The 13690-nt window shown below is 40.0% G+C and overlaps 1 long non-coding RNA gene across 1 annotated transcript; it reads left to right on the top strand.

Moving 5' to 3' along the window:
- The first annotated feature begins 4807 nt into the window (after positions 1–4807).
- Positions 4808–13557, top strand: LOC308330662. Its single transcript, XR_013965512.1, has 3 exons — positions 4808–4862; positions 7705–7807; positions 13470–13557. It is a non-coding gene; the product is annotated as an uncharacterized lncRNA (long non-coding RNA).
- The last annotated feature ends 133 nt before the right edge of the window (positions 13558–13690 follow it).

The following is a 13690-nucleotide window of genomic DNA, read 5'->3' on the forward strand; positions in this document are numbered from 1 at the left end:
ACACATGAGGGTTCATACAGGGGAAAAGCTGTATACTTGTACAGTATGTGGTAAAGACTATACTCGAATGGATGTTCTAAAGACACACATGAGGACTCATACAGGGGAAAAACCCTTTACTTGTAAAAGTTGTGGTAAAGGCTTTCGTGCAATAGCTACTCTAAATGGACGCACTAGGACTCATACAGGGGAAAAGCCATTTAGTTGTTCAGTTTGTGGAATAGGCTTTAGTCGAATGGATGTTCTAAAGACACACATGAGGACTCATACAGGGGAAAAACCCTTTACTTGTAACATTTGTGGTAAAGGCTTTCGTGCAATAGTTAATCTAAATGGACACACTAGGACTCATACAGGAGAAAAACCATTTAGTTGTACAGTTTGTGGAATAGGCTTTAGTCGAATGGATAATCTAAAAAAACACATGAGGAACCATACAGGGGAAAAGGACTTCACTTGATCAGTTTGTGGTAAAGTCTTCATTTGTAGACCTACTCTGAACAGACAGAACTCTGGTTCAAAATGGACATCTTGAAATACGAAGGTGCTGCAAGTTGAACAATATATCTTAGTTCTTTAACGCTGCTGTCTTCACAAACATACAAGTTTGCAGTCATTCATTCTAATCCAGGATGGAAATGACACGTCATATGAATCACATAATCTAATCTGACAATAGCAACATGCCTAAATAAAACAATTCTATAGACTTTATTCTCCAATTGATAGCTGTTCACTGTGTTGACATGTTTGTCTTGTTTAAACTGTTACATTATCATAACTCATATGGGCAGTGGCAGAGAGACATTTCTTTTTTAGAATCAGATTATTATCACTTATGTGTATTTTATAGGGGTTTTGTGAAAGCGGCAACACACCAAACTGGAATTTTACTTACGCTTTTCAATGGGAACGGAGTGTTTGTTGCCATGTGTGGATTTCTGCATCGTTATAGAATAGATGGATACTTAAATTAGTTGTATTCTGTTTTGTTAATGGATAATTCCGCAGTAGCTGTTTCTTTATCTCAATCTGACGTTAGTATATCTAATAACGAGTGGTACACATTAACCCATTCTGGGCGGGAACCCCTTTTGGTGTTAGCATTACGTTACGCTTTAGCTATTGAAAAATAACAGATCTACAAGCTCATAGCGCGCCACTCGGTGGCGCGCTATGAGCTTGTAGGTCTGCTATTTCTGAAAAATCGAAGAGCGACTGACATAGAAGACATTTTTTGAATCTGATCTCGGGTCAGAATGAAAACTGTCGGGATGTAGAAGACATTTTTAGAATCTGATCTCAGGTCAGAATGGGTTAAATATTACATAACATCCAGGGCGCAGTGCAGCTCAGACCGGCCATGCTGGCCTGTTGGAATGAGACATGTCTGTACGTCTTATTACAAAAGACATGTAGAAAATAATTCGAGCAGTGTCCAAAAAAAAAATATATATATATACATTTCCGCTCAATCTAAGCGATTTTGCCTAAGACCATAAGCACGCCCGGATCTAGATTAACGTCAAATTGCGTTTTACGAAAATGGCTATTCCGGAATGTAAAGGTGCGTTCAGACTTGGATGTTTAGAGCGGCGCGATTACATACAAAATCAATGCAAAAAAGGGGCGAATATACATATTCAGGTCTGAACGCAGCTTTAGAAAAGGGAAAACGAGAGGGACATGTGCATTTTTCTGTTATTTTATTTTAATAAACAAGGTTTCACATTACGTCCTTACGTGTTTTCTATATCCTTAACATTTCTGCTGTTATCTAAAGGTGTGTCGTTCACCCCCTTTAATTCTAAATATGTTGTACTTGTGGGGGCGGGTGGGAGCAGCTCGGGGTGATGTCAAGTAGTGTGGGCGTGTCTCTGGCGTCACAGTTACCCCATTATCACCCAGTGCCATCCTTTCTTTTTATTTATTTTTTTGCTTAGGCCTACTTTAAGTAGTCACAGAATATTCATCTCCACTCCACTGCTATCGCTTCCCCAAACGGAAAAATGAAAAGTTTGAATCATGGGTTTGTCTAATAACTATAATGCCTGTAGGACTGTTGGTATGTCTAACCCATTCTGACCGGGAACTCATTTTGGTGTTATCATCATGTTATGCTTCAGTCTAAAACTGTTCAAATTGAATTAACCGAAACTAGAAAACTAAAACTCAACAACTCAACATAATGCAAATGTAATAAGACTAGAATTAGGCCTACATTTGTTTTCCCACCATTACGGCATCGGCAGTGTGTAAACATTTTCTATTATTGCCTACACCTTTTTCAGCTCTTATAATTCAAGGCATTCCGTGAGAAGATTGACAAAATGTTTCCTACAGTCCTATTTTTACTATTATAAGTTCTTAACGATATTTTCTAATTATGGTCTTGTCACAACACTTAGCCATCAGACCCCATGAGAGAACATTTGTATTGTTACAATGTTTCAACAGAATTTAAACTTTCATAATTACTTTTTTTTTCAAAGCATATTGAAAATAGTAGATGAAAAGCTGACAACGCTGAGAAGCTTGATGAAAGATAGAGTTTCTGTAGATTCAGGTAGATCAGAGGACTGGCTAGCATATCACTCTTTAAGAAACTAAGTGAACACATTATTAAATAAACAGAAAAAAGCCTAAACTACCAATCTAGAATTGAAGAAATTATACATGATGGTAAGAAACGCTGGAGTATTCTCTCTCAAATCATGAGTAGAGATACAGTAAAAATGAGCAAAACACCATCATTTATTGAATCGGGTGAACGCTTCATCACCAAGCCCCAAGAATTAGCTGATTATTTCACAACAATTATTTCATAAGTAAAGTTGATCCTTCACTTTTGTAAACAAACTATAGAAACTATTACCTAAACATAATTCACTGTATGTACATTTACCGTGGCCATTCAGTGTTGTTTCATTTCCAGAGGTCTCTCCCAGCTCCTCTCCTTTGAAAGGTAGGCCTAATCATCATTACTAAGTCCTAATCTGATGCATTTACTTCATATCCTTCAAACCTAAATGACACTACAGAGGAAAAACATACCTTTTATCTCTAGGAAGGTTCCTGGTCCAAACTCAAGGGAACGTACACCCATTACTCCACAAAAGTATCTTTCCAGTGTCCCCTAGCCTCTGAGTTTTTATTTTAAGATGACATGATTTAACTAATTTGTCCATATCTCCACAAAAACACGAGCCTCATTGTCACAACTGTAATTGGAATTGTCAATGTTGTCTTGGTATTTTGCTATTATACATTGTTTAGTAAAAGTAGTATTTGCTGCTGTCAATAAGTTGTACTAACAACTTGCGAGACTTGCGTCCCCTTCAATGTAACATTGAAGTGTAACTTCCTGGCCCAGCTGTACTGCTTGATGTGAAAGCGTCTGAGAGATACCCGCTTGTTGAGCCACACCTGCAACACAGGAATAGGTTAAAAAAAACATTTATGGGGTTCGTAATAATGCTGTTATTTTGGCCAATTTGTTCTGCAAATTTGAGTTTCACATAAAACAATAATAAGATAAAAGACCCTAAGCCATCCAGCCTGTCAAAGTGGGCACTGGGTAGGGGTGAGTTGGGTTCGGGGGGGGTGAGGTCAAGTAGAGAGAGAGAGAGAGAGAGAGGAAGGAAGGACAGGCCAGTTCTGATGAGTCAGATTAACTGACTGTAGTTTAAACTGTAGTTTTACAATGAGTCCACTAGGTGGTGGACCATGAACACATTACATTTAAAAAGAGTATATAGCCTACATAGGGACATGTAAAAATGTGTTTGTAAGAATAAGAGCCATTTGAGCCACCATATTGTTTTCCATGATTCCTGTCAATTTGCCAATCTATGTTGCCATGGTTACAGGTATTTAACCCTGGCCCTAATCAGGCACAGGTGTTACCAGTGGCAGAGGTAAACCAGTTTTTGACTGTGTTCATCATGAGGGCTGGTGATCTGTATCCTCTCCTGTGCGTTTGATGATTTACGTTATGTTTATTTTGTATGACAAAGTATAGGACTTTAAGCAGCTAATAAATATTAATTTCTACTCAACAGACACTTTTGGACATCAGTTATTTGATCACACGTCTGAACTTCCTCGGCAACCCAGTATCACCCAAGTATAGATACAGTGTTTTTACAACCAGTATCACCCAAGTAGGCCTATAGGTTACAGTGTTTTTACTTTAACCAGTATCACCCAAGTATAGGTTACAGTGTTTTTACTTGTGGGCCCGGACCGGTATTGACCATTTGCAGACCCGCAGTCATGTTTCCATCAGAGTTTAGAAGCACTCGTTTTCCCTGAAGCAACGTCCTGCTGCCTCTTGCATTATGTGCTAATTCAAAACAGGTGGTACCCAGGGGCAGTTGAGTGATGTCTAACAAGCGCTTTCAAACTCCAGCACTTAGAAAAATAAGCAGCTGCAAGGACCCAAAGTAGCTCATAACAACATGTCTACAGTGGACTTTTATGAAACAAACACACAGCTGCAATGTTGGTGAGTTTGACGTTGTGTAATACAATCAGAGAGGACTTTTCTGTTTGGATGAATGGGCTGCCATTGCACCTATAGGTAGCACGTTGCCATTAACTTTAATATAATATGGTAAAATGGACGCGGTCTGCGTGATTCTCTCTCTCCCTCTCTGTCACGTCGCAGCCATCAGATCTACAAGCTCACAGCGCGGCGCGATGCGACGCGCTGTGAGCTTGTAGATCTGCTCCTCTAGTGTGGGCGGAACGAGGAAGTGTCTCGTTCCATCCCCCCCAAACAGTCTGAAGATCATTTGGGCGATGTTTTTCCTCTGTGCTCTCCAGCTCTGCTCTGCTCAACAAGGACAAGGTGTACACAGGTATATATAAAAGTATATATTTATGCCGTTAGTATGTTGTGTTTACACTTAACCTGTGGTTAAGAATAAGCCTATACTACATGTATCTCTGAATATTGAATACTTTAGTGTTTCCAATACTAAACTAAGCAACAGCTACATATCCTTAAATATTTTCAACAGCCTGTATTGTATTATGTCTTCTGTAATCTCAGCATCATTGAAATTTTGAAAATGAAGACTTTGTCCTTTTATAAGAAAACAAATAAAGGTTAAATGTACTTTTCTGAGTTTAAGTTAGTTACAGTGCAATATATATATTTTTTAACAATGTATTTATTTTCCTTTTTTACACACACAACTGACAATACAAACATACAAAAAACAACAATGAACATTACAAGACAATTACTGGTATAAAGAAAGCTCCATCCATTAAATGTGACACATTTTTGTTCTTTATATAACTTATATAACGCCCCCACACCTCCTGAAACTTTTCTTGTTTGTCCTTAAGAATGTAATGCAATCTTTTCCAAAGGTAAACATAAACATAATTCCTTGAACCGCTGTGTGATACTTGGTTTGTCTGGCCTCTTCCAGGTCAATGCTATCCTTCTCTTAGCTTGTAAAAGACATATATCGATAAACATTTGTTCATTACTCTTTGTGACAGTGCAATATAATTAGTATTATACACCAAAGACAAGCCCCTTGGCATTTTGTCTGTTGAATTATCCTCCATTTTCAATTAATCTGAACATTAAAGACATGACATACAAATACACACTTCTATGAAAAAAGGAATAACTGTTAAATGAAGTCTGTCTGTCTGTCTGTCTGTCTGTCTGTCTGTCTGTCTGTCTGTCTGTCTGTCTGTCTCTCTCTCTGTCTGTCTCTCTCTGTGTCTCTGTCTGTCTGTTTCTGTCTCTCTCTGTCTCTCAATTTTCAACAGGCTTTATTGGCATGACATTTTACAAGTGTTGCCAAAGCACAATCACAGATATGACAACATAACAACATAATATCAATGAAAAGAAAATAATAATACTTGTTACAGGAATTGACATATTCTGCAGCCAAAACTGCACATTGTTTCTGTTCCCCCAGAAGGAGTGGTAATTTCTCCCTTTCTGTCATACTTCGGAATTCTGGGAAATTTGTTTCAAATTTTGGGAAAAACTCTTTGTGTAGTTTTTACATTGTGTTAAGAAGTGTAATTCTGTCTCTATAGCTCCGTCATCACAGTGTGTAGTTTTTACATTGTGTTAAGAAGTGTAACTCTGTCTCTATAGCTCCGTCATCACAGTGTGTAGTTTTTACATTGTGTTAAGAAGTGTAATTCTGTCTCTATAGCTCCGTCATCACAGTGTGTAGTTTTTACATTGTGTTAAGAAGTGTAATTCTGTCTCTATAGCTCCGTCATCACAGTGTGTAGTTTTTACATTGTGTTAAGAAGTGTAATTCTGTCTCTATAGCTCCGTCATCACAGTGTGTAGTTTTTTTTTGGAAACAGCACACGCAAGTGTAAAGGAATGGCATTTAGCTTCTCTTGCCGTAAAATTAACTGAAATAAAGCGTCATTTAATCGAGGCTTTATGACAGCAGCAAGACGAGTGGTTGCTGCGCGAGGCGCAGCCGCACCGCTCGCTCAACCAAAAAAGCGTCTCTGTCTCTGAGAGTGCAATAAAATTAGGGATGGGCAACTTTGACGGTGGAGAGAGCCACTATATTCCCACACTTACTCCAGAGGGCCACATTGCATATTACTGTCGTAGCAAAAACAGCTGATCTACGGCGACGCGTTTTGAGCTTGTAGATCGGCTAATTTTGAGCTTGTAGATCAGCAATTTTTGCTACGACAGTAATATATGCAATGTGGCCCTCTGGAATTGAAATACTGAATAATTTTTAGCTTTTGTTTTATTAGAATCCTGAAAAGTAAAGCAAAGTAACAAAAAAATTATCGATTTTTCAAATGCATTTAGTTTTAGTTACGATATCTTTATGAACTAAATACAAATACATTGGACACAAAAAGACAATACTAATAATACTAGTCGTTAAGTACTAGTCATTTAATACTAGTCATTAAGTATAATTAAAGCGGGTCATGTTTACATGTTTGGAATTGCAAACAGCTGAAATCAATAGTATTATATCAGTATTCTGATATTAACCTGTGGGCCGCATTAAGTGAAGGTGGGGGCCGCATGTGGCCCCCGGGCCGCCAGTTGCCCACCCTACCGTACTTATTATATTAGTGCAGAAAAGAGACAATAAATCCCGCTTTGGAGAAGATGCGCTCCGAAGGGGTTGTAGTGGCAGGAATCAGGGATGGATAGAATCCTCTTCGCTATAATAGGTGCCAACTTTGCATAACTATTTTTCCATCAAAGTGGTCTTGGACTTCTTGACTTCCTTGTTAACACGTGAGGACGGAGGGGCCGGCTCGCGGACCAAAAGGGGCAGCTTTTCTTTTTAATGACTATTCGATTTTTTTATTTCAAAATCGACTCCCGTGCTTATCGATCGAATGTCGATTAATCTGTTTTTTTGGGGTCAGCCCTACTGTCCGTGCACATTGTCAAAGTCTTTCTCAGGTTTGTATCAGTTACTGTGGTTAGGTGTAGTCTGCCACAGTATACTGTCTGTTTAGAGCCAAATATGTTTCTAATATGTCTCTGTCTCTCTCTCTGTGTCCCTCTCTGTCTCTCTCTCTCTGTCTGTCTCTCTCTCTGTCCCTCTCTCTCTCTCTGTGTCCCTCTCTCTCTGTCTGTCTCTCTCTCTGTCCCTCTCTCTCTCTCTGTCCCTCTCTCTCTGTCTCTCTGTCTCTCCGCCCATCTCCACTTTATCTAATCAGGACACAGAAGTCATTTTATTATCCAGTCCAAAGTCTACAGTACAGAAGCAGAACCAAGGGTGGTGTACAGTACAGAACCATGGGCGGACGGGATTCATGACAGGTAAAGATTCAAACAAACATTTGATGACTACGCATAACATCTTTGTGGTGTGAATTTGGAAGGAAGATGAGATTTCATAAGTTGAAGCAGTGAATTATTATTCATAACTGGGCATGTAACATTTTATTCAAAGGATTTACTCTTGTTTTCTTATTTAAGATTTATGTTCTGGGGCTTTTATGCCTTTATTGATAGGACAGTAACTCACAGCATATGGGGAGTAACACGCAGCAAAGGTCGTCGGGATCGGGATTCGAACCATTGCAGCCTAGGGCGCCCGTACCACCACACCGGTGACCCGGGGTGTCTTGTTTGTCATTTCTATCGTCTACTCGTGCTTATGAGAAACACCACAGACAGTTTGAAGTTGCTCGAAACTCCTTCAACTTGTTTTGTTTCATAAATATGTTAGTAACAACATATCAAAAGGTCCTATAAGAAATCCCAGTGGCGGAACATATTGAAAAATGCTGAAATAGGTCATGAATCACTCATCATGTACTTAATTATCTGTTTTGAATCTCAGGTATGTTTCCATTGGCATTGCATAGTTGACTCATCAACATACAGTACAGTACAGTACAGTGCCACACCTTAATGTTCTGACAACAACTATTTAAGCTACAAAACTAGTTTAGCCTGTAGAACTCTCCTCATGTCCCCAAGTAACACTGTCCTCTGAAAGGCCATCTGCAATAACCTAATATGAAGTATTACTGCACACCCATTCAGCTTTAATAACCTAACCTTTAAATCTGCATTTCACGCTTTGTTTGTATGTACAGGATTTACTACGACGTGGCTCTTTTGTTAACCCATTCTGACCTGAGATCAGATTCATACGAGGTTTCCACTGGACACACACTGGTCTGATTAACCCATTCTGACCTGAGATCAGATTCTAAAAAATGTCAGTCGTTCTTTGATTTTTCAAAAATAGCAGACCTACAAGCTCGTAGCGCGCCACTCGGTGGCGCGCTACGAGCTTGTAGATCTGCTATTTTTCAATAGCTAAAGCATAACATCGTGCTAACACCAAAATGGGTTCCCGGCCAGAATGGGTTAATAACCTAATATGAAGTATACGGCACACCCATTCAGCTTTAATAACCTAATATGAAGTATACTGCAGTAACTGCACACCCATTCAGCTTTGCAGCCAAGTGTCCCTTTCTCTTGCAACTGTACTTACTGTATAAGACCCTTTTATTGAAATCCCAAACATGGAATGTACTGTACTTGGACCATGCATTATGCCACATACAGTAATGCCTGTCTCAGGACGGCCACCTGCCAGTATACAGTGGATAACTTCCCAGTCTTGCTGGGTAAGTTAATTGGGTAACTATATATCTAACTACTTTAACCCTGACATCCTGATTTTGGGCATGTCATTATAGGCTAAGAAGAAACTAAGAAAGGACAATTGCTGATCTACATGGTCACAACATGCCGTAATGTGTTGTGAGCTTAGTTGTAGATTGGCTTTTTTTGATAAGTGACTTATTTTAAAATGTGTAGCGCAGTGGAATAGAGTAGACAATATATGCCACGTCAAGAGTCTATTAGTACTGTAGGCTATACATTTGTGTTCTGGTAATATCATTGATCACTTAATTGTTTTGCATGTCCGTGGCAAAAATAAAACATTAATGCAAATGTCGATCACATTCACAAGCTGGCATAGTGAGGGTGCAGATAGTGCTGTACTATCATGGTTATTGGTGGTGAAGGCAATATACTAATAATGTTAGTCTGGATATATCAAATCCTGTGTTGAGGATCACATGCACTTTATGAACAAAATAACACCCAAACCAGACAATTAATTAAAAGGTTTCATAATTACAGTCTGCTTGAGGTGTAATGCAGCTTTAAACAACATAGCAGACAGTGGCACTGGTACATATCTGAACTCATCATCTTCTCCTCCTACAGTGCGTGTCAACCACATTAATCCCCATAGCAGACATCGGCATGGCCCTTTTGTTTTTCATACCAATCGTCGCATAGAAGCGTCATGGTTTTGTTATGCGTACACACCCATGGCGCTGTGCCAAGATAACTCACAAATCAAGACAAACGCACGCACACGCAGTCAAGTTGTCTACCGATGTTAACCATCTCAAACCCTCACCCTATAACCTAACCTCCCACGGGACAGCACACCTAAACCTAACCTAACCCTTAACGCACCCCTCAACAACCTTAACCCGGTCGTCTTAACGCACCCCTCACCAACCTTAATCCGGTCGTCTTAACGCACCCCTCACCAACCTTATGTCTAACCAAAGGATGTCTCCCGAGCCACTTCCAATGTGATTGAACTAGCCATTTTGTTTCTTAACTTTGTGTCTTATATCTTTATGGGTCCAATAAGCCGTGTCGGTCTGTCTCTGCCCCAAAAAGCAAGAATTTCAAACCCACAAAACGTATAATATTTGTCTCTTTCCTTTCGTTATTTTAATCCATTGGATGATATGCCCCAATCTCTTAACTTCATGTTTTCGTCAACGGACATGGAGAAAACGAATTAGAAAGTAAATAATAAAGCTGTCATTGGTCAAAAGCCAGTGCACCTCACGGGGCCAGAGGGCTGAGCAGAGCCTTCTATAGGCTCTGGGGCCGACAAATATTAGCCCCAATGATGAGTAAATCAACAAAGGTGTGGCAGCGCCAGGAGAGTGTGACCCAACTTGATGTGTTTTTAAGAGTCTGTTTAATTATTTAATAATTTCGTTTCATGAAGGTTCACAATTAATACTGTGAATTAGTTGCACTAGCAAAGTGTAACATGCAGTGAGAGGACGGAACGTTTGTTCTTCTAGCCCAGGTTCTCTGGGGTCACAATATAAGGAGCGCAGCTTTCGGTTCTCTGGGGTCCCAATATAAGGAGCAAATTGAAAATCAAGTCACATGTCAAAATGTATATCCATAACCATTCATTCCTAACGGAGCTAATAAAATACTGGAGGGTGTATAAGGCCGCTACTCGCATACAGTTGTGCCGCCTGCCGTCTGTACATGGCTGTGATGAATGGGACGGCTTCGGGATTTGTTGATTAAAATAGTCTCTTAATGTTTCAATTCAAGTGGTAAAGTTCACGTGGGCATGTCCGTCCATCTTTCTGATGGTGTTGTTGTCTTAAGTTGGTATTCCTGTCATGCGACTTCACCCCACCTCCACTAAGTAAGACTCAGTGCATGTGGATGGAGCTGTTGTGTTTGTATTCCACCTTTTACTCCATCTATCTTGCCCTCTTTTGAAAGTGCCTGTGGTCATTTTTGGGTCTTGTTTTGACTGTTCAAAGAATCAAAACTCACCTTTTATTGCAGAGCAGGGCTAACAACTGTATATACAGCCACCGGACAGACCGGAGCAAATCAGTCTACTCTTAACGTGCAGCCAAGCAGCCCAGTTTAAACACTCGATTTCCTGCCTGCGCCGTGAAGGGGCCTTCACAATACAGCGTCACCCTTTACCTCCCAATGAACTACATGTTACACTGCTTATTATTGACAGGAAATGTAGCTTTATTCGCGGTAACTTAACAGCGTGTTTGTGGGAGAGAGCGAGAGAGAGAGAATACAGTTTAATACCACGCATGCGGGAGCGGCCCCCTGAGCCCTGGCCTGAGGCGACTGCCTCGCCTATATCTCCGCGCCTGCTTGTCATGTCAGGAACAAGGAACTGAAAAACGTTACTCTGAGAAATTGAAACGATAAAGTTCCGTGAGTGCTGGTATTCTCTTGTTTAACAGGTTCTTCCCAGACCGTGCACGCCATAAAAGACATTAAGATGAATTGCAGTCGTGCCTTTTAGATGTGTGGTGAGACGAGAAAAAAGGACGAGACGAGAAAAAAGATGAGGGGGAAAATAGACGAGACGAGACGAGAAAAATAAAGGTTAAATGTACTTTTCTGAGTTTAAGTTAGTGACAGTGCAATATAATTAATATTATACACCAAAGACAAGCCCCTTGGCATTGTATCTGTTGAATTATCCTCCATTTTCAATTAATCTGAACATTAAATACATGACATACAAATACACTCTATGAAAAAAGGAATAACGGTTAAATAAAGTTACGAATTACAATACGATAATTATTGCAGATTTGCAGTTTGGCCACACAGCCTTATTTATATCCTACCAAAACGTTTGAACTGATGCTGGAAAAACATGCAGGGAAGATGGCCCATTTTTTGCATTTCAATTCATTCAGTGAGTGAGAGAGAGAGACAGTCATTTGAATGCTTAGCATAGTAGCCTAAACCCACCATCACAACTTGTTTAGAAGTCAATTCAAAACATTAGCAGCCATCTGACACTCACTGGCAGACAGTTGATCACAGCCTGACAGAAGTGGGTATGGGTAAGGGAGGGAGCAGTGCTCCACCTTGTGGTACCAACTGGCATTGGCTGTGCATCAAAAACGAGGGAACTGTGCTGAAAACATAAACTGTGCTCACAGTAAGACGCACAGAGAGACAGATGTCATTGAATTGAGCATTATATATACACAACAAAGTTCTTCTGAATTCAGGTTCAGGTTCTTCTGAATGTGATCAATTGTGAGGGATTCACTAGACATTATAACCACAGACTGGTTGTTAGAGGGTTTCACTAGACATTATACCCACAGACTGGTTGTTAGAGGGTTTCACTAGGACATTATACCCACAGACTGGTTGTTAGAGGGTTTCACTAGGACATTATACCCACAGACTGGTTGTTAGAGGGTTTCACTAGGACATTATACCCACAGACTGGTTGTTAGAGGGTTTCACTAGGACATTATACCCACAGACTGGTTGTTAGAGGGTTTCACTAGACATTATACCCACAGACTGGTTGTTAGAGGGTTTCACTAGGACATTATACCCACAGACTGGTTGTTAGAGGGTTTCACTAGACATTATACCCACAGACTGGTTGTTAGAGGGTTTCACTAGGACATTATACCCACAGACTGGTTGTTAGAGGGTTTCACTAGACATTATACCCACAGACTGGTTGTTAGAGGGTTTCACTAGACATTATACCCACAGACTGGTTGTTAGAGGGTTTCACTAGACATTATACCCACAGACTGGTTGTTAGAGGGTTTCACTAGACATTATACCCACAGACTGGTTGTTAGAGGGTTTCACTAGACATTATACCCACAGACTGGTTGTTAGAGGGTTTCACTAGGACATTATACCCACAGACTGGTTGTTAGAGGGTTTCACTAGACATTATACCCACAGACTGGTTGTTAGAGGGTTTCACTAGGACATTATACCCACAGACTGGTTGTTAGAGGGTTTCACTAGACATTATACCACAGACTGGTTGTTAGAGGGTTTCACTAGGACATTATACCCACAGACTGGTTGTTAGAGGGTTTCACCAACCTGGGATTCCCCAAAAGGAGGTAAAACACCATATATGCCGGAGAAACCGTTACTTTTACCCATAGAGTGCTGAGTGACATGTCTATTGTATCATGAAAACGCATCCCATGGTTTTGTAAAAGTAACTCTACTGCACCAATAATATTTGTGTCCTTCGATTCATCTACTTTGTGTTGACATAAATAAATGGTTAAATAAATACATGGTGTGCATGCGTGCGTGTGTGCATGCGTGCGTGTGTGCGTGCGTGTAATCTTGACAGGTTTCCTGAAGACCAAAGATGAGTCAGTGTGAGGAGAGAGAGGAGGAGGAGGGAGCTGACAAACATCACATCCACAGACCAGAGTCTCAGTATGTTAATCCTGCTATTTGATTTTACTTATAAACATCACGGTTAATTTTTTTTGTTGTATTAATAACGAAATAAAAAATGACGCTCCTTACGTTAATTCACATATTGTACACATATTGAATAAATGGTCT

Source organism: Protomyctophum bolini (assembly GCF_963924005.1).
Source record: "Protomyctophum bolini genome assembly, chromosome: 16".
Taxonomy (NCBI): Eukaryota; Metazoa; Chordata; class Actinopteri; order Myctophiformes; family Myctophidae; genus Protomyctophum; species Protomyctophum bolini.